Source organism: Plecotus auritus (genome assembly GCF_963455305.1).
Source record: "Plecotus auritus genome assembly, chromosome: 1".
Taxonomy (NCBI): Eukaryota; Metazoa; Chordata; class Mammalia; order Chiroptera; family Vespertilionidae; genus Plecotus; species Plecotus auritus.
The window spans coordinates 131,468,003-131,490,473 of record NC_137770.1 but is presented as its reverse complement, the minus strand read 5'-3'; positions in this window follow the sequence as shown (position 1 = coordinate 131,490,473).

Sequence of the window (22,471 nt, the reverse complement as noted above, 5' to 3'; positions counted from 1 at the left end):
AGGAAGCCAAGCTTTCCGCCTGCCCTTGCCGGCCTAGGACTCCACTCAAGGCTACAAAGTTTCAATGGTAGAAGACACATAAATCCAAACAGAAATGGCCACAGCCACGGAGCTGGAAAGAGCAGGAGGCTTGGGTTGCCCCCGGTGATGGAGGAAGCCAAGCTTTCCGCACACCCTGGCCGGCCCAGGCCTCCGCTTAAGGCTACAAAGTTTCAATTGTAGAAGATAAATAAACCCCAGATACCAGGGCCTCCACTTGGGTCGCCGGGGGGCGTGGCTGGCCTGAAAACCACCACAGGCCCCTAGCCCAGGCTGCCCCATGCCCCAAGGGAACCCCCACCCTGATCTGGGACATCCTTCAGGGCAAACCAGCTGGCCCCCACCCGTGTACCAGGCCTCTATCCTATCTAATAAAAGAGTAATATGCAGATTGACCATCACTCCAACACACAAGATGGCTGCCCCCATGTGGTCAAAGATCCTGCCCCCATGTGGACACAAGATGGCCAGCACAAGATGGCCAGCAAGGGAGGGCAGTTGGGAGGGACCAGGCCTGCAAGGGAGGGCAGTTGGGGATGACCAAGCCAGCAGAGGAGGGAAGTTGGGGGCGACCAGGCCTGCAGGGAAAGGCAGTTGGGAGGGACCCAGGCCTGCAGGGGAGAGCAGTTGGGGGGGACTCAGGTCTGCAGGGGAGGGCAGTTAGGGGTGACCAGGCCTGCAGGGAAGGGCAGTTGGGGGGGACCAGGCCTGCAGGGGAGAGCAGTTGGGGGGGACCAGGCCTGCAGGGGAGGGCAGTTAGGGGCAAACAGACTGGCAGAGGAGCAGTTAGGCATCAATCAGGCTGGCAGGGGAGTGGTTAGGGGGTGATCAGGCTGGCAGGCAGAAGTGGTTATGGGCAATCAGGAAGGCAGGCAGGCAGGCGAGCAGTGGGGAGCCAGCAGTCCTGGATTGTGAGAGGGATGTCCGACTGCCCGGTGGGATCGAGCCTAAACGGGCAGTTGGACATCACTTGAGGGGTCCCAGATTGGAGAGTGTGCAGGCTGGGCTGAGGGACACTCCTCTCCCCCATGCACAAATTTCATGCACCGGGCCTCTAGTCTATAATAAAAGATTAATATGCTAATTAGACAAAACAGCCAAACAACTTTCTGGACATCATTCCAGACGTCCTTCCAGACATCATTCTGGATGTCCTTCTGGACAAAGCTGTGGCGGTGGGGGCCAAGGCAGAGGCAGTTAGGGGCGATGAGGCAGGCAGGCAGGCAGAGTGGTTAGGGGCAATCAGGCAGGCAGGCGAGTGGTTAGGGACAATCAGGCAGGCAGGCAGAGTGGTTAGGAGTGATCAGGCAGGCAGGCAGAGTGGTTAGGGGTGATCAGGCAGTCAGAGGCAGTTAGGGGCGACCAGACAGGCAGGCAGAGGCAGTTAGGTGTGATCAGGCAGGCAGGCAGAGTGGTTAGGGGTGATCAGGCAGGCAGGCAGAGTGGTTAGGGGCGATCAGGCAGGCAGACAGAGTGGTTAGGGGTGATCAGGTAGGCAAGCTGAGTGGTAAGGGTTGATCAGGCAGTCATGCAGAGTGATTAGGGGTGATCAGGCAGACAGGCAGAGTGGTTAGGGGTGATCAGGCAGGCAGGCAGAGTGGTTAGGGGTGATCAGGCAGGCAGGCAGAGTGGTTAGGGGTATCAGGCAGGCAGGCAGAGTGGTTAGGGGTGATCAGGCAGGCAGGCAGAGTGGTTAGGGGTGATCAGGCAGGCAAGCAGAGTGGTTAGGGGTGATCAGGCAGGCAGGCAGAGTGGTTAGGGGTATCAGGCAGGCAGGCAGAGTGGTTAGGGGTGATCAGGCAGGCAAGCAGAGTGGTTAGGGGTGATCAGGCAGGCAAGCAGAGTGGTTAGGGGTGATCAGGCAGGCAGGCAGAGTGGTTAGGGGTATCAGGCAGGCAGGCAGAGTAGTTAGGGGCAATCAGGCAGGCAGAGGCAATTAGGGGCGATCAGGCAGGCAGGCGATAGATTAGGGGCATCAGGCAGGCATGCAGAGGCAGTTAGGGGTGATCAGGCAGGCAGGCAGGCGAGCAGTTAGGGGTGATCAAGCAGGCAGGCGAGTGGTGAGGGGCATCAGGCAAGCAGGCAGAGTAGTTAGGGTCAATTAGGGAGGCAGGCAGAGTGGTTAGGGGCAATCAGGCAGACAGGCGAGTGGTTAGAGGCATCAGGCAGGCAGGTGAGTGGTTAGAGACATCAGGCAGGCAGGCAGAGGCAGTTAGGGGTGATCAGGCAGGCAGGCAGAGTGATTAGTGGCTATCAGGCAGGCAGGCAGGCAGGCCAGTGGTTAGAAGCCAGTGGTCCTAGATTGAGAGAGGATGTCCAACTGCTGGTTTAGGCCCTATCCCACAGGGACTGGGATCGGGCCTAAACTGGTAGTCGGACATCCCCCGAGAGGTCCCTGATTGCGAGAGGGTGTGCACAGATTTCATGCACCGGGCCTCTAGTAAGTATATAGTAAGTTCTTTGGTTTATCTCTTGTGGTCCCCAACCCCACATCAAGGTATGTCCGTCTGTTCCAGGCCTCCATGCTTCATGTTGGTCAATTTATTTTGTTCATTAGATTCCACAAGTAAGTGAGATCATGTGATATTTGTCTGTCTCAGTTTGGCTTATTTTACTTACCATAATATTTTCCAGGTCTATCCATACTGACCCAAAGGGTAAGAGATCCCTGTTTTTGAAGGCTGCATAGTATTCCATAGTGTAAATGTCCCACAATTATTTTATCCATTCATCTACTGTTGGGCACTTGGGCTGTTTCCAAATATTAGCTATTGTAAATAATGCTGTTATGAACATAGAAGTGCATATATTCTTTCTGATGGGTGTTTTGGGGTTTTTAGGATATAGTCCCAGAGGTGGGATTGCTGGGTCAAACAGAAGTTCCATTTTTAATTTTTTGAGGAAATGCCATACTGTTTTCAATAGTGGCTGCAGCAGTATGCATTCCCACCAGCAGTGCACGAGGGTTCTCTTTTCTCCCCATCCTCGCCAGCACTTGTTGTTTGTTGATTTTTTGATGATAACCATTCTGACAGGTCTGAGTTGATATCTCATTGTGGTTTTAATTGCACTTCTCTGATGATTAGTGACTTTGAGCATTTTTTCATGTGTCTCTTAATCATTTGTATGTCCTCTTTGGAGAAATGTCTATTCAGGTCTTCTGCCCATTTTTTAATTGGATTGTCCACTTTTTGCTGAGTTGTAAGAGTACTTTATATATTTTGAATATTAACCCTTTATCAGATGTATCATTGGCAAATATGTTCTCCCATTCAGTGGGTTCCCTTTCCAATTTGATGGCAGTTTCTTTTGCTGCGCTGAAGTTTTTTACATTTATATAGTCCCATATATTTATTTTCTTCTTAGTTTCCTTTGCTCTAGGAGATATATCCATAAACATATTGTTACGTGAGATGTCTGAGATTTTACTGCCTATGTTCTCCTCTAAGATGTTTATGATTTCATGCCTTGCATTTAAGTCTTTTATCCACCTTGAGTTTATTCTTTGCATGGTGTAAGTTGGTGGTCTAGTTTCATCTTTTTGCAAGTGTCTGTCCAGTTTTCATAGCACCATTTGTTGAAGAGACTGTCTTTTATTCCATTGTATGTTCTTACCTCCCTTGTCAAATATTAATTGACCATAATGGTGTGGGTCAGTTTCTGGGTTCTCTGTGCTAATCCATTGGTCTATATGCCTGTTCTTGTGCCAGTACCAGGCAGTTTTGATTATAATGCTTTGTAGTATCCTATATAATAAAAGACCAGTGACTGAAACAGCGGAATGACCAGAGACCAGAACGAGTGCGGCCCCTTGCCCCGGCCAGGCCTTCCCCCCAGCAGGAATCTCTATTCCAATCCAGGGCCCGCATCAGGGTAGGCTAGCCAGCCCCCACCTGTGCACCAGGCCTCTATCCTATATATTAAAAGGGTAATATGCAAATTGACCTTAACGGTGGAACGACCAGAACAACCACTCAACCAGTCACTATGAGGCATGCTGACCACCTCTTGGTCACTTTCCCCGGCTGGCAGGCTCCGATCATCTGATGGCAAATGGGGAACTGGGGGTGGGTGGCAGCAGGGGGCGAGGCCAGCTGCAGGCAGCCAGGGAAGATGGCCCTGATTGCAGGCCAGGCCTAGGGACCATTCTGGCACATGAATTTTGTGTGCTGGGCCTCTAGTAGTTTGATATCCAATATTGTGACCCCTCCTACTTCTCTCTTTTTTCTCAAGATTGCTGCAGCTATTTGGGACCTTTTATGGTTCCATATAAATTTTTGGAGTATTTGTTTTATGTTTTTATTGATTTCAGAGAGAAAGGGAGAAGGAGAGAGACATAGAAACATCAATGATGAGAGAGAATCATTGATTGGCTGCCTCTTGCACACCCCCTACTGGGGATCAAGCCCACAACCTGGGCATGTGCTCTTGACTGGAAATGAACCTGGGAACCTTCAGTCCACAGACCAATGCTCTATCCACTGAACCAAACCAACTAGGGTGGTCATTGGTATTTTAATAGTGATTGTACTGAATATGTAGTTTGCTTTGGGTAGTACAGACATTTTAATGATATTAATTCTTCCATTAACATGGTATATGCTTCCATTTGTTTGTATCTTCCTCTATTTCTTTTTTCAATGTAATTTTCCAAGTACAGTACCTCCTGGGTTAAGTTTGTTCCTAGGTATCTTTTTTTTTTTTTTTTTTTTGGTGTATAAAAATGCCATTGATGTGTGGATTTTGATTTTGTATCCTACTACCTTCCCAAACTCCAGTAATTTCCTAGTGGAGTCTTTAGGGTTTTCTATGTACAACATAATGTCATCTGCGCATAATGAGAGTTTTACTTCCTCTTTTCCAATTTGGATGTCTTTTATCTTTTCTTCTTATCTGATCTTTGTGGACAGGATTTCCAGTACTATGTTGAATATGAGTGGTGAAAGTGGACATCCTTGTCTTGTTTCTGTTCTTAAGGGAAACGCTTTTAGTTTTTGCCTATTGAGTATTATGTTGGCTGTAGGTTTGTTGCATGTGGTCTTTATTTGTTGAGATATGATCCATCTATTCCCCCTTTAATGTGAGATTTATCCAAAATAAAAGGGGGTGCTGAATTTTGTCAAATGCTTTTTCTGCATCTAATGATATGATCATGTCATTTATATCTTTCAATTTGTTTGTGTGATGTATCATATTTATTGATTTGTGAATATTGTGCAAGCCTTGCATCCCAAGAATAATTCCCACGTGATCACGATATATGCATTTTTAATATATTGCTGGATCTGATTTGCTAATATTTTGTTGAGGATTTTAGCATCTGTGTTCATCAGGGATATTAGCCTGTAATTTTCTTTCTTTATAGTGTCTTTATCTGGTTTTGGAATTAGGATAATGCTGGCTTCATAAAAAGAGCTTTGAAGTGTTCGTTCTTCTTGAATATTTTGGAATACTTTGAGGAGGATAGGTGTTAGTTCTTCTTTGAATGTTTGGTAAAATTCACAGTAAATCCACCCAGTCCAGGACTTCTGTTTGCTGGAAGTTTTTTAATTACTGTCTCAATTTCATCACTTGTTATTGGCCTAATCAGGTTTTCTGATTCTTCCTTATTGAGTTTGGAAGATTATATGTTTCTAGGAATTTGTTCATTTCATCTTGTTTGTCTACTTTGTTGGCATGTAGTTTTTCAGTATTTGCTTACTAGTATAATCCTTTGTATTTCTGTGGTGTCTGTTGTCATATTGCCTCTTTCATTTCTGATTTTATTTATTTGGGTCCTCTCTCTTTGTTTCTTGATGAGTCTGTTTATAGGTTCATCAATCTTGTTTTATCTTTTCAAAGAACCAGCTCTTGGATTTATTGATCTATTATACTGTTTTCTTAGTCCCTCTGTCATTTATTTCTGCTCTGAACTTTATTATTTCCTTCCTTCTACTTCCGCTGGGCTTTTCTTGTTGTTCTCTTTATAATTCATTTAGTTGTAGTGTTAGATAGTTTATTATTCCTTTCTCTTGTTTCTTGAGGTAGGCCTATAGTACTAAGAACTTCCCTCTCGGGACTGCTTTTGCATGTCCCATAAGGTTTTGGTTGGTTGTGTATTCATTTTAATTTGTTTCCAGGAAGTTTCTAATTTCTTGCTTGATCTCATTGGTAACTCATTCATTGTTTAATAACATGCTATTTGGTCTCCATGTATTTGAGTATTTTTGAGGTTTTTTATTGTAGTTGTTTTCTAACTTCATGTCATTGTGATCCAAGAAGATGCTTGGTATTATATCAATCTTCTTGAATTTGTATCCTAACATGTGGTCTATCTTTGAAAATTTTTCATGCGTGCTTGAGAAGAATGTATATCCTGTTGCTTTGGGGTGAAATGGTCTGTAAATATTGCTTAGATCTAGTGTCATTTAAGGCCTCTGTTTCCTTATTTTTTGTCTGGAAGATCTACCCAGTGATGTCAGTGGGGTGCTAAAGACCCCCACTATGACTGTATTGCTGTCAATTGCTCCCTTAAGGTCCATTAAGAGTTTTTAATATACTTGGGTGCTTCATGCCACTACATTCTAGCCCAGCCGTGGGCAAACTACGGCCCACAGGCCGGATCCAGCTGTTCTATCCGGTTCTCTTGCTCTCCCCTCCGCTCCTTTACTTTGAATTTATATTAGTTCACACAAACACTCCATCTATGCTTTTGTTCCGGCCCTCCAGTCCAGTTTAAGAACCCATTGTGGCCCTTGAGTCAAAAAGTTTGCCCACCCCTGTTCTAGCCTGAAGTGATTCTCTGGAGAAGTCAGTTCAAATTTTAATGGGAACTCCTCTGTAGGTAATATTCTGTCTCTCTCTTGCTGCATTTAAGATTCTTTCTTTGTCTTTAATGTTTGCCATTTTTATTGTGATGTACCTAGGTGTGGGTCTCTTTGGGTTCATCTTGATTGGGACTCTCTGTGCCTCCTGAACTTGTATGACATTTTCCTTCACCAGGTTGAGAAAGTTTCCTGTCATTATTTCTTTAAATATGTTCTCTGTTCCCTGCTCATCCTCTGCCCCTCTGGCATTCCTATAATGTGGATGTTGTTATGTTTCATGTTGTCCCAGAACTCCCTTAAGCTATTTTCCTGCTTTTTAATTCTTTTTTCCATTTGCTTCTTTAATTGGGTATTTATTTCTACCTTGTCTTCCAAATCACTGATTCGGTCGTCTGCTTCATCCAGTTTACTTTGAATCCCTTCCAGTGTGTTCTTCATGTGACATATCATTCTTCATTTCTGTCTGATTCTTGTTAATGGCCTCTATTTCCCTTTTCATGCTGTTGTAATTTACACTAAGTTCTCGAAGCATCTTTATAACCATTGCTTTGAACTCTATGTCTGATAGGTTGCTTGCCTTCATCTCATTTTGTTCTTTTTCTGGAGATTCCTTATTTTCTCTCATTTGAGAATTGTTTCTTTGTCTCCTCATTTTAGCTGTCTCTTTGTGTTTGCTTCTATGTATTAGATAGAAGTGCTATGCTTCCCAGCCTTAGTGAGATGGCATATAGAAAGTGTCTTGAAGGGTCCAGTGGTATAGTCTATATGTTTACCTGAGCTGGATGCTCTAATAATTCCCATTCTGTCATTGTTTGGGTTCTCCTGTTGTAATTGGGACTTGATTATTGATGTCCCATTTGTAGGAGGGATCACCCTTCTGACGTGCTGCCAGTGAGGTTCAACCCCAAGGTCCTTGTGCCAACTGTATAGAGGTCAGGGACTCCTAAGCCCATAGGCTGGGTCTGCCTCTAGTCTCACACCTGTTGACGCTCTTGTAAGCTGAACATTCTCCTCCCATGGAGCTGGTCCAGCAGGTGTCAGCTGCAGGCACTTGGGGTCCCACTGGCTTTTGCCTTGTTGAGCTGTCCCTGATGGTGTCTGTGATGGGGAACCAAACTGCAGTTTCTCACTAATTAGATCAGGCAAAGACTCAAAGCCTCCATAGAACTGCCTCTACCTGCATACTGATTGGATTCAGTCTGGAGTAGCCCCAAGCAATCATCCACAGGTGGGGTGAGAGGTTTTCCAACAGGGTGGGACAAGTCTTTCTGCCTGGGGGCTAATTGTTATTCTCAGTCTTTTAATGGGTCTCAGAAACTCTGCACTGTGGGGCAAGGAATTTTCCAATGGGGTTGGTCAACTGTCTTCCCCCTAGGCAAAAATGGCAGGATAGCAAAAGTTTGCCTTTGAAAGATGACCTCTGTAGCATGAGAAAATGGCTCAGCACAGGAAACCTGGGTATGCCTTCCGAGTTCTAACCCCAGATTCTCCAACCTTGGCTTATGTTTATACAGCTCCAGTCCACTCTGCCCTCCCTCTGCCAGAGCCCAAGGTAAGTGGTTGAACTCAAAATACTGTGTTGGCCCTTTAAGAGGGTGCCTGCATTTCCAGCTGTCTCTCCCTGTCTGACAACAACCCTGCTGTTTTTCACAGCCAGATGAATGTAGACACCTTTCTCAGTTCTGGTGCTCTCTGCTGGGGGACCCATCTTGGGGATAAGGCCCCAGAGTTCTCAGTAGCAGCACCCCACAGCTGATATATTTCCCTGGAACTTCACCTGCTGTCTGTGGGAGCCTGGCCAGCCCTTTCACACCTCCAACCTTCCTACCAGTCTCTATGTAGTCTCCACTGTCCATCCTTGGTTATCAGTGTTCTCTCCAGCTAGTCCTCAGTTGATTTTTCAGGGTGGTTCTTGTATATTTTAGATGTAATTCCAGTTTGGTCCTGGGAGCCTACCTGTGAGCGTTCTTGCACTCCACCACCATTTTTAGTCCCCGGAAGATGTCTTTTTATCATTAACACAGCTCGTTATGAACAAAAAAAACACATACACTCAAAGACTCATCCTTGTGAAATTTAGAACACTGATGAGAAAGATCATAGAAGAACCCAGAGAGTAAATATCTATAATAATAAAAGTGTAATATGCTAATTAGACTGAACGACCTTCCGGATGAAGCTGGAGCTGCAAGGGAAGCCCGGATCCTGGGTGCCAGAGGGAAACCAGTGCCAGCAGCCAGGGGAAGGAAGGCCTACTCTTGCATGAATTTTGTGCCTCAGGCCTCTAATATGTATATAAAAACATATATCTATATATAAAATATACACAACATAGCTATATTTTACATATACATACATTTTATATATGTATTATTTTATACATACATAAATTATATGTGTGTTTTATATATACACTAGAGGCCCAGTGCACAAAATTCGTGCACAGGTACAGTCCCTAGGCCTGGCTGGCGATTGAAGTGTGAGTGTCTGGCATGGAAGGGCAGGTCCCAGCTGACCTCTGGGCCCTGGGCAGCACCTGGGCCCCAGGGCCCCCTCTTGCCCCTTCTGCCTGAGTCATGGCACCCGAGTCCCCACATGGACATGTGGTAAGCACGACTAGACACCATGGGCCAGGGTGCAGCATGGGCCTCTGGGATGCCCAGCAGCGCCGCACAGAAGCCAGGCAGGCAGCGCACTCTCTCGCAGCTGGCCTCAGCAGACTGGCTCCTGTGCATACCCACGGTGAGCCCAACCGGCCCCTGTGGTCTCAGAAGCCCATTGGGGTCAGCAGCACCTCCACTGCCGCCCACTGCCAGTGCCTCATCACCGACACCCACCATGTTCTGCACCGCCCCCTGGTAATCAGCACACATCATAGCGAGCACTTGAACTCCTGGTTAAGGGGACAATATGCATATTAGGCTTTTATTATATAGGATATCTTCCATTGATTTCAGAGAGGAAGGAAGAGAGAGAGAAACATCAATGATGAGAGAGAATCATGGATTGGCTGCCTCCTACATGCCCTACACTGGGGATCAAGACCACAACCTTGACCTTCTGAGTCATAGGTCTACTTTCAACCACTTAGCCACGCCCACCGGCCTCTTGTTCTTATTTTAAAGGAGAGAGAATTAACACTCCAGAGGTCGCCTTGCCCAAAACAGCCAAGTTTTGCAGTGACAGAGTCAGAGGGAGGGAGGGGGACCGGTTCTATATATGCACTCATGAGGCCTGTGGGTTAGTGGGTTCATCCAGGGGGGCAGGTGGATACTGTCTCTGATTCTTCAAGCAGCACTTCCTCATGGCCCTCAGATTCCCCGCATGACCCACCTACTCTCCCTCCCTGCCATCAGAGCTGAGGAGGGTGGAGAATGGGAAGGGCCATCTGTGGTTCACCTGGGAGGGGCATGGGAAGGGGAGGGAGGGGCAGAGCTGGGAGCACCACAGACCCCAGGTGGGAGTTAGAGGCAGTGATCTGGATGCTGATCACCCTGTCCCACTGTCTCAGGAGAGTTTCTTTCTCTGGAAGCACTGCAAGCATTGCCTTAGGCCATGGGACTTGGGGCTGGTCTCCACCATTCTGTTCTGTGGTACGGGATCCTCTCTGTCCTGGAAACTGGAGTAGGGGATTGAAGTCGGACCACCTGGGCAAGCCCTTTGCATTGGACCCTGAAACCTTTTGTGTCACCTGTGACCTGGTTCTGGGTCAGCCCCCTGCCAGCAGCTGCTGGAGACCCTGCCTTCCCAGGGGCTGAGCAAAGCATGGGGCCTCCTCCCCCCTCCACATCATTCCTCATGCTCTGGCTTCCTTCCAGTACACCCCAAAGCCGCAACCTTGGCTGCCACAGTTTCTACTGTCTCCACATCACCCTCAGGGAGGGTGCTGTCACCTCCTGCTGTCTCCCTGCTTCCTCTTCCCCCTCAGTCTGTTCCTGACACAGAAGCCAGCAGATCCTCACCTATTGCCCCGATGCCTCCGCCTGCACTCAGGGGACACCAGGTTCTCACGGGCCCTCGATCCCTGCAGGATGTGCCCCTGACTCAGCCTTGACCCCCTTCCACTCGGCCTCTTGCTTGTCCTGCTGTCCCTCTGCCCGATGCCCTTCTCCAGGTATCCAGCTGGCTCTCCTCCATCAGTCCAATTTCCCTCAGTGAGCCTCCCTTTGCCCCTCCCTCGAGGAGCCCCTATGTGGCTTCATTTCCATGTTTTCATGGTGCTTGTGCCCTGTTAACAGCTGCACCTCACGTCTGTCCAAACCTGTTTCCTCCCCACACCCCCATCTTGTCCTGGCGGAACGCACACTCTGTAGGACAAGGCGGCTGGCTCCCTGCTGCTCTGCGAGCACTCTGGCATTGCCTAGGACACGGCGGGTGCTCAGTCAGTGATATGGGTTGAGTAAGATGCTCAGGCAGTGGTGTTAAGTGTAAAGGCCATTGGAAGTCAGACTCACTTGGAACTGAGAGCCAGTGAGCTCTTCGCAGTGCTCAGGGTAGGGCCTTAGGAGCCAGTTGGTCTTTCTTGCAAGAAGGCAGGAGGAAGAGAATGAATAAGGAGCAGTGTGTTTTCCCTCAACTACTTAAAAGCTGATAATCTCATTCTATTCTTAAAGCTATGAATAAAACCCTTAGATCAACCCTGTGAGGCAGGTTCTGGGATTACCTGAGATTCCTTGGAGAGTACGCGGCCTTTGACTGCCACAAGAACGGTGCTTAGTAACCGCCAGCTTTTAGTGCTGTGATTCCTGCACTGGTGGGTGGTGGCCTGCAGGGATCAGCCTGTTGTGGGAGCATCGCTCATCCCGGTCAGCCCAATGGCTATGGACCTGCCCTCTGAGCAGCTGCTACCACTGTGGGAGGGCCTGTGTTGAGCATCTGGTCGATCGGTCATTTCTGTCATCATGGTCACTGCCTTTATATATATATATATAGATATTGTTTATATGTAATATATATGTATACATATATATTATACACACACACACACACACACACACACACACACACACACACAATGTACAAGCCATAGGAAACAGGAATAGCAAGTATCAACACCAATACTAGAATATAGAATACTAGAGGCCTGGTGCACGAATTTATGCACCAGTGGGGTCCCTCGGCCTGGCCTGTGGGATCAGGCTGAAACCAGCTCTCCGACATCCCGTGAGGGGTCTTGGATTGCAAGAGGACGCAGGCCAGGCCAAGGGACCTCACCAGTGCACGATCGGGGCCAGGGAGAAACACGGGAGCTTGACCAGCCGGGGAGGTACCGCAGGAGGGCTCCAGGGCTTGTCCAGCCAGTCTCACTCAGTCCTGATCAGCCGGACCCCAGCAGCAAGCTAACCTACTGGTCGGAGCATCTGCCCCCTGGTGATCAGTGCACATAATAGCGACTGGTCAACTGATCAATTGTCTGCTCCCGGTGGTCAGTGCATGTCATGGCGAGCAGTTGAGCAGCTTTAGCATATCATTAGCATATTACGCTTTGGTTGGTTGAATGGCCGACCAGTTGACCAGACACTTAGCATATTAGGTTTTTATTATATAGGATAAGAAATCAATGTTTTTATTCTTTTGAATGAGAAATATTTTTTGCATTACAGTTGACATTTAATATTATTTATGTTCATTTCAGGTATTCAACATAGTGGTTAGACATTTATATAATTTATTAACTGATTCCCCAGATAAATATCCTACCCATCTGACACCATACATAGCTATTACAATATTATGGACTGTATTCCCTATGCTGTACTTTATATCCCTGTAACCATTCTGTAACTACCACTTTTTAATCCCTTCACCTTTTTCACACAGCTCCCCAACCCCCCTTTCATCTGGTTACCATCAGTTTATTCAAGGAAGACACATTTTTAATTCACAAAGCTATATCAAACAAAAGTAGTAATCAAATATGAGGATGAGATAGGTTTTTTTGGACATGTAAAAAATATGTAAAACTTTATTTCTCAAACGTATTTTCTTAAGCACCTACTGAAGATTCTTTCTTTTTATAAAACAACAATAATAAAGGAAGACATAGAACCCAGAAATATAGTCCATCATCAGGATGGCAGCAACAGACACTAATTTCTAATCAATAATTAAGCAGACTGGTACAACCACTATGGAAAACATGCAGTTTCCTCAAAAAATTACAAATGGGACTGACATTTGACCCAGTGATCCCCCTTCTAGGAATATATCCCAAGAATCCTGAAATACCAATCAGAAAGAATATATGCACCCCTATGTTCATAGCAGCACAATTTATAATAGCTAGGATCAGGACACAGCCTAAGTGTCCATCAGTATATGAGTGGATAAAAAAGATGTGGTACATTTATACCATGGAATACTATGCAGCTGTAAAAAAGAAGGATCTCTTGCTCTTTGAAACAGCATGGAGGGACCTGGAGAGTATTATGCTAAGGAAAATAAGCCAGTCAGAGAAAGACAAGTATCACATTATCTCACTCAAAATGAACAAAATAAAATAATGAACAAAATATATGCAGAGACACAGAAGCATGGAATAGACTGATGAATCTCAGAGTGAAGGTGGGGGTTATAGGGAGGGTGGGAAGAGGTTAACCAAAGAACTTATGTGCATACATGCATAACCCATGGACACAGAAAATAGTGTGGTGAAGGCCTGGTGGGGGGACATTGGAGGAGGTCAATGGGGGGAAAAGGGGAACGTCTGTAATACCTTCAAAAATAAAGATAAATTTTTTAGCTTCTGGAAAAACCAGCCTTGGTGGTGGGATTCACAGAGCCTGGGGTAATCCAGGGTGGCACAGCTGGGTGAATGTGAGGGGTACCCTTAGGATGAGGACACTGCGCATGAAGCTGGTTGGGGTGTTCAAAAGCTCCCTCCTGTCTGTCCCACTGAATGTAAGCAAAATTCTGGTCAGAATACTTGGTACATCTGGTAGTAGGACAATCAGAGAAGGATATCAGAACTTTTAGTACCACTGAACCTGTGGGCATAAAACAAATCTTAAGGAATTTATAACAGAAGTATAGTCTCTGATTATAATGGAATTAAATAAAAAATCAATTTTAAAAAATAACTATGACAACCTCCAAACACTGGAAAATTAAAAAACATACCTCTAGATGGGTCAAAGAAGAAATCTCAAGGGAAAACAGAACTATTTTGAATTGAACAAAATTTGTGGGATACAACTAAAGCAGTGGTTAAACTGAAGTTTATGACATTAACTGCTTATCTTAGAAAAGGACAATTTAAAATCAATCTAAGCTTCATTTTAAGAAATTAGAAAATAAGAAGTAACACCAATCCTACACAAACTCTTCAAGAAAATTGAAGAGGAATGAACTTTTGCATTCATAAGCCCAGCATTACCTTGATAAAAACAGAAAAGGACAGACAATAAAGGAAAAGTAAGACCAAGATCCCCATGAACATAGAAGCAAAAATTCTTAGCCAAGTTTTGCAAATAGATTCCAACAACATAGAGAAAGGATAATATGTCACAACTGGTGTTTATCCCAGGAATTCAAGATTGGTTTAACATTCAAAGCTAAGTGTAATTCATCATGAGATCATCTCAATAGATGCAGGAAATGCTTTTGACAAAATCTTATTATAAAAACTCTCAGCAAACTAGTAAGAGAACTCCTCAATCCAATAATAGGCATCTATGAAAACCTATTACAAGCCAAAACAATCTTGAAAAAGAACATAGACGACTCACACTTCCTGATATCAAAACTTATTACAAAACTAGAGCAAAAATGGCCCTGATCAGGTGGCTATATACCAAAAGGTTGCAGGTTCAATTCTCAATCAGGGCATGTACAGGAAGCAACAAATCAATGTTTCTCTCTTACTTTCATATCTCTCTCTCTCTCTCTCTCTCTCTCTCTCTCTCTGTCTGTCTGTCTGTCTCTCTCTCTCTCCCCCCTCAACCCCCGCCACCCTTTCCTCTCACTCCAAAAAAAAATTAATAAAAATAGCCCTAGCCAGTTTGGCTAAATGGATAGAACATTGGCCTGTGGACCGAAGGGTCCCAGGTTCAATTCTCATAAAGGGCACATACCTCAATTGCATGTCATGGCTCCAGTTGGGGCGCATGCAGGAGGCAACCAGTTGGTGTGTCTCTCTCACACCGATGTTTCTCTCTGTGTGTCTCCCCCCGCCCCTTCCACTTTCTCTAAAAATACTCAGGTGAGGATTTTTTTTAAAAAACTACAGTAAATAAAACAATGTGGTACTTTCATAAGGATGGGTATATAGATATTAGAATAGAATACAGAAACCAGATGCTCACATATCTAGTCAATTGATTTCTGACAAGGGTTCCAAGACTATTCATTGGTTAAAGGACAGTCTTTTCACTAAGTGGTGCTGGGGAAACTGGATATCCACATGTAAAAGAATAAAGTTGGACCCTTACTTTATACCATATATAAAAATTAATTCAAAATGGATTAAACTTATTCTACAAAGAGTAGAACTGTCATTATCAAAGTATGCCTATATTTCCCTGGAGTAGAAACCTCTATAAAATTTCTAGTACAAAGAATTTATGCATTTTTTTTGTTGAGCTAAGCAATATGAAATTGCCCTCCCCAAAATACTTTCATACTGTATTAAATTGTATTCTTACTAACAGAGCTCAAGAGAACCTATATTTTCCCTCATCTTTGCCAGCACAATTTTCCCAACCTGACAGATAAAAAAATGGCATCTGAAAAAAAAATTATCTCATTGCTGTAACTTTCATTTCCTCTGATTCCCTCTGAGCTTGAGTATTTTTTTTTCATATTTATTAACCACTTGTATTTCTCCTTCTCTGAATAACTCGTCATATAATTTGCTCCATTTCCCACTGGACTGCTTTGCTTTACTCATTGGTCTACATAGACTGTGAGTGTACCAGATGTTAAGATTCTATTAGGCATGTATTATGAATATTTTATCCCAATCTGTCATTTATCTTTTAACTATCTAGATACTCAAATTTGTCATTTGCTTTCCTTCAAAATTCTCTTGAATTGTTTTTAACTTTTAGAACTTTATATATTACATTTAAATGTTTAATCCATCTTGTGTTTTTGTATGCAGTCTGAGATAAATTATTTTATTCCAAATATAATGAACTAATTTCCCAAAAGCCATGGCTTTAATAATTGTTTTTCCTCCAACGAATCTGAAATGTCATTTTTCATAATATACCAAATCCTCATTTATGCATGGTTTTGGTTCATAACTTTTCTGCCAGCATCGTATCATTGTAGTTGCTATAGATTTGTGATATATTTTGCTGTGTGATAATGCAAGTATTTTATGCTCATTCTTTAACACTTGTTCTTAACTATTCTTTCATTTTCAATTTTCCCAATAAACTTGAAAAAGAATTTTCCACAAAAATTTCTAATTTAAAAAGAGAGAAATACACACAAAGTATAAAATTATTCATTTCAAAAAAATTAAAAGCAGTCTTTTGACAAAGTTGGAAAATAAAATTAATTTACCTACTTCTAATACTATATTTCCTCTAAAATCGCCTCTTTCTCATTTTGACCCTTCTTAAAGGCAATACTACACCTAACTCTAGAGGACACAAAATGTCTCTTCAAATATGAAAAAAACTTTGGCATTTCTGAACCAGGAAATATTGATAACTTACTGTGTGTGTGTGTGTTTTTTTTTTCAAATTATTTGAACCTTTTATTTATCTTCCAAGTATTTTTCTGGCCTCCAAAATTTATAGGAGATAAGGATATAATTTATCCTTCATTGTAACTCCAAAAGTCCTTAACATATGGTTGAGTATTCAATAAATAACTGTGTAACCTACATAAAAGGATAATTAATTCATGTGAGTTGCTACCTCAGGTGTGAAGATTCTTAATGGTGCTGCGCAAGAAGCTATCAGTGAACTGCATAATGAAGACCCAACAGGAGTAAAGTAATCAAGTGGGGCACCAGCATTTTGAAGAGTATATTAGAAGAAAGCCAACTCTCTTTAAATATCAAGTGATACAGGCTCATTACTGAAAGAGTATACTTTGAGCAAATACTAGGCAAACACTATGATATTTCTGTGATTCTGATTGGGGTCCTAAAACAAGAAGCTGACAATCCAGAACTGATGGCATGAGAAATGTAGGAGTATATCACTAGGACAAATGAAAGAAGAAAGGTAAGAAAGTATGGAGAGAGCATACAATGGAGTCAAAACAGTCTCTTCAATAAATGATACTGGGAAATTTGATCAGATACATGCAAAAAAAAAATGAAACTAGACCACCAACTTACACCATACACAAAAATAAACTCAAAATGGATCAAGGACTTAAACATAAGATGGGAAACCATAAAAATACTAGAGGAATCCATAGGCAGAGAAATCTCAGACGTATGCCAAAGCAATTTCTTCACTGATACCGCTCCTAGGGCAATGGAAACTAAAGAGAAAATAAACAAATGGGACTACATCAAAATAAAAAAGCTTTTGCACAGCAAAAGAAACCATCAACAAAACAACAAGAAAGCCCACTGTATGGGAGAACATATTTGCAAATGTTATCACTGATAAAGGTTTAATCTCCAACATCTACAGGGAACTTATACAACTTAATAAAAGGAAGATAAATGATCCAATAAAAAAATAAGCAACAGACCTAAATAGAATCTTTTTGAAAGAAGACAGAAGGAAGGCAAAGAGACATATGAAAACATGCTCAAAGTCACCAATCTTCCAAGAGATACAAATCAAAACAACAATGAGGTAGCACCTCACACCTGTCAGAATGGCTATCATCAACAAATCAACAAACGACAAGTGCTGGGGAGGATGCGGAGAAAAAGGAACCCTGGTGCACTGCTGGTGGGAATGCAGACTGGTGCAGCCACTGTGGAGAATAGTATGGAGTTTCCTCAAAAAACTAAAAATGGAACTCCCATTTGACCCAGTAATCCTACTTCTAGGAATATATTCCAAGAAACTAGAAACACCAATCAGAAAGGATATATGTACCCCTATGTTCAAAGCAGCACAATTCACCATAGCTAAGATTTGGAAACAGCCTAAGTGCCCATAAGTAGATGAGTGAATTAAAAAACTGTGGTACATCTACACAATGGAATACTATGCTGTGGTAAAAAAGAAGGAGTTCTTACCATTTGCAACAACATGGATGGAGCTGGAGAGCATTATGCTAAATGAAATAAGCCAGGCAGAGAAAGATAAATATCACATGATCTCACTCATTTATGGAATATAATGAACAACATAAACTGATGAACAAAAACAGATCCAGAGACAGAGAAACATCGATGAGAACATCAAACCTCAGGGAAGGTAGGGGAGGGTGGGGGTAAGGGGGAGAGATCAACCAAAGGACTTATATGCATGCATATAAGCCTAATCAATGCACACAGACAACAGGGGGGTAAGGGCATGAATGGGGGGGTTGGGGGTAATGGGGGAATAAAAACACATATGTAATACCTTACTCAATAAAGAAATTAAAAAAGAAGAAATGTAGAAGTATATCACTAGGACAAATGAAAGAAGAAAGGTAAGAAAGTATGGAGAGAGCATACAATGGATTCAAAACAGTCTCTTCAATAAATGGTGCTGGGAAATTTGATCAGATACATGCAAAAAAAAAATGAAACTAGACCACCAACTTACACCATACACAAAAATAAACTCAAAATGGATAAAGGACTTAAACATAAGACGGGAAACCTTAAAAATCTTAGAAGAATCCATAGGCAGCAAGATATCAGACATATGTCGTAGCAATATCTTTACCAATACAGCTCCTAGGACAATGGATACTAAAGAATTTAAATTAAAATAAAAAGAAAAAGACAGTATGGATACAGGATGTTTGGAAGAAGAGGAAGGAAAATTGATGAGAGGAAAAGAAAGGGAAGAGAAATCCAAAAGGAACAGAATGTTCTTTTTTTTTAAATAAATCTTTATTCAGATTATTACAATTGTTTCTCCTCCCCCCCCCCCCATAGCTCCCCTCCACCCGGTTCCCACCCCACCTTCTGCCCTTACCTCCCCCCCCACTGTCCTCATCCATGGGTGTATGATTTTTGTCCAGTCTCTTCCTGAACGCCCCCATACCCCTTTCCCACTAAGAATTATCAGTCCACTCCCTTTCTATGCCCCTGATTCTATTATATTCACCAGATTATTCTGTTCCTCAGGTTTTTAATTCACTTGATTTTTAGGTTCACTTGTTGATAGATATGTATTTGTTGTTCATAATTTTTATCTTTACTTTTTTCTTCTTCCTCTTCTTTAAGAATACCTTTCAGCATTTCATATAATACTGGTTTGGCAGTGATGAACTCCTTTAGCTTTTTCTTCTCTGTGAAGCTCTTTATCTGACCTTCTATTCTGAATGATAGCTTTGCTGGGTAGAGCAATCTTGGTTGTAGGTTCTTGCTATTCATCACTTTGAATCTTTCTTGCCACTCCCGTCTGGCCTGCACAGTTTCTGTTGAGAAATCAGCTGACAATCGTATGGGTGCTCCCTTGTAGGTAATTAACTGTTTTTTTCATGCTGCTTTTAATATTCTCTCTTTGTCTTTTGCCCTTGGCATTTTAATTATGATGTGTCTTGGTGTGGTTCTCTTTGGATTCCTTTTGTTTGGGGTTCTCTGTGCTTCCTGGACTTGTAAGTCTATTTCATTCACCAGGTGGGGGAAGTTTTCAGTCATTATTTCTTCAAATAGGTTTTCAGTATCTTGCTCTCTCTCTTCTTCTGGCACCCCCATAATTCTGATGTTGGTACGCTTGAAGTTGTCCCAGAGTCTTCTTACACTATCTTCAACTTTTTGGATTTTTTTTTTTTTTTTTGCTTTTTGCTTTTCTGGTTGAGTGTTTTTTGCTTCTTTGTATTTCAATTCTTTGACTTGATTCTTATGTTCCTCTAGTCTGTTGTTGGGTCTCTGTATAATATTTTTTATTTCAGTCAGTGTATGCTTAATTTCTAGTTGGTCCTTTTTCATATCTTCGAGGGTCTCGTTATATTTATCAGCCTTTTCTAGGATATTCTTGAAAAACCTTATAACCGTGGTTTTGAATTCTATATCCAGTCTTTTGTTTTCCTCCATTTCTTTCATTTGTGATCTGTTTCTTTGATGCCGCATTTACACTGCTTCTCTGAGTTGGTAGGGTAGCTTTGTGTGCTAGGTTTCCTATATGGCCCAGTGGGTCGGCCTCCCCAGTTAACCTGAGGTGGACACTCTTGGTGCACCCCTTTGTGGACTGTGTGTACAGCCTTGTTGTAGTTAAGTCTTGATTGTTGTTGGTATCACTGGGAGGAATTGACCTCCAGGCCAGTTGGCTGTAAGGATCAGCTGTGTCTATGCTGGGAGAAGTTCGGTGCTGGAGACAGCCTTATAGGATTAGACTTGCCAAATTGCAATAGCCTCTGTGCTCAGCTTGGATGGGGTGGAGTCTCAGGGCAGAGCAGACAGTCTTGGCTTCCAGTCAGCCTTGCCCTTGCGCGCGTGCGCGCCTGCAGACCTCTGCCTTCCCTGGCTCCCAAGTCTCCGTCTGAGAGTCCAGATTCCCCCCACAAGAGTGTGGGTCCCCAGGGACTCGCCTGGAACTGGGGTTCAGTGCAGTCAGAACTGGGGCTCAGTGCAGTCAGGAGCTTCGGACTCCCTTCTGCTAGGGAAAGCCTGTGGCAACCTCTGCAGCCTTTGTGCACACTGGCACACGCGCCTCCAGAACCCTGCCTGCCGGGGCTCCCCCGGGTCTCCCCCGGGTCTCCGAGTCTCCGGGTGCCTTTCTCTCTACTTGACAGTCCAGACTCCCCCTGTATGAGCCTGGGTCCACAGGGTTTCGCCCAGGACTGGGGTTCAGTGCAGTCAGAACTGGGGTTCATTGCGGTCGGGGGCTTCCTTCCCCCTTCCGCCAGAGAAAGTCAGCCAGGCTCTCAGCCGCCCTTCCTCTCTGTGCGCACAAAGACCCTTGTGCCGTACCTCCAATTCTCTGTGAACTTTTCTCTTTCCTTCTAGTTGTAGAATTTTAGCTCGGCCAGCTTTCCTGTGGTTCTGGATGGTGTCCGTTCTGTCTTTTAGTTGTAGTTTTGAAATTGTTGTGCGAGGCAGCAGTTTAGGTGCTTACCTATGCCGCCATCTTGGTTTCTCCCAGGAACAGAATGTTCTGAACTATTCTTTTAGTGGCCCTAAGTAAAGGTTATCAATGGTATAATCACAGAAATTACCATAATTCACTATTTCTTTCATCTATTAAACAAACATATATTGTGATTCTGGTGTTGGATACTGTACTAGGAGTTAAATGTTCAACAATGAACCCTATACCAATAATAACTCTCTTCATTGAACTTAAGATTTATGTATAGATATATGCATACCTAATAAATGTATATTTTTCTCATGCTATTGTTTTTACAATTCTCAACATATCCTTCTGTATTTTCATTAAAATCCAGAATAAAATACCCATTCAAGGCCCTAATTGTGTTGGTCTTACCTGATCATACTCAAGATTTAGGGGAAAGAGGCTGCCGAGGGCTGTAAAGCCAAATAAGCAGCACTCCACAGAATCATGTTTTGCTGAGATTTATTTTTTCTGGTTATACTACATATTACAGTTGCTGGTTTGTTCTATTGCTGCTGTTGATGCTAAAAGGGACATCTGGAAACTAGGGATTGAAAGTTTTCAGCTCCACAGGAGCCCAGGGTCATAGCCTCAGACCTTACACAAGTAACTCTAATCAATTTGCCTGGGCTCTCACTAATAGAATCTGTGAGATCAAGATTGGTGTGTCAAAGGTCTCTTGTACTAAGATATATTTTAACAGCTACAGACTTTTGGAATTCTGTTTTCCTCTGTAGCCCAATAAGCCACTGAGATACACTGAAGCAAGATTTCAATACAGACTAAGTTCACATTTTACATGTAGAATTGGAATCAGACAGAGAAGACTTGAAATTCAGTCATAAGCAAGTGTTCAGGCAAGTTATTTTATGCCTCTCTCTCCACACAGACTACAAACTACAGCTCTAAAATTGATCCCACTGGGGCCTGAGACAAATCATTTTCCAGGATGAATACCCTGCGCTAATTGCTCTCCTCTACCCATTTGTTCCCGTTTTTTTTTCCCTTCTCCTTACCACTGCCTCTCAGCAGAGGAAATGTATTTTCTTTTTTCTCTTATAAAATCAAACGAAAATACTCAGAAGAAAGGGATTGTATGAAATAAGAACTAGGAGGACAAAGGGCACATATAAGAAAAGAATCCCTTAAACACTACTTTGCATTTTGGATATGTCTTCATCCACGCTTGTGCAATTGAATCCTTGAGACCAGAAAAAGAAGCATCCCAATTATTTAATAGACTAATAAGGTCATTCATTCATCCATTTACCTCTTCCTCTCCCTCATGTAAGCCACCCTAACAAAGAAGTGAATTCCTCTTTCCTCTTTTCATTTTGATTGTGTGTGGCAAAGCCTTGGATGCACATTTTGTTATTCTAGAGTCCTTGTGGACAAAGATATATAAGGTGTGAGGGACATGTTAATAAACCATTTATAGCTTATACAACAGTGTTTTAAAAAGCCTAGGGTCAGCACAGCAATCTA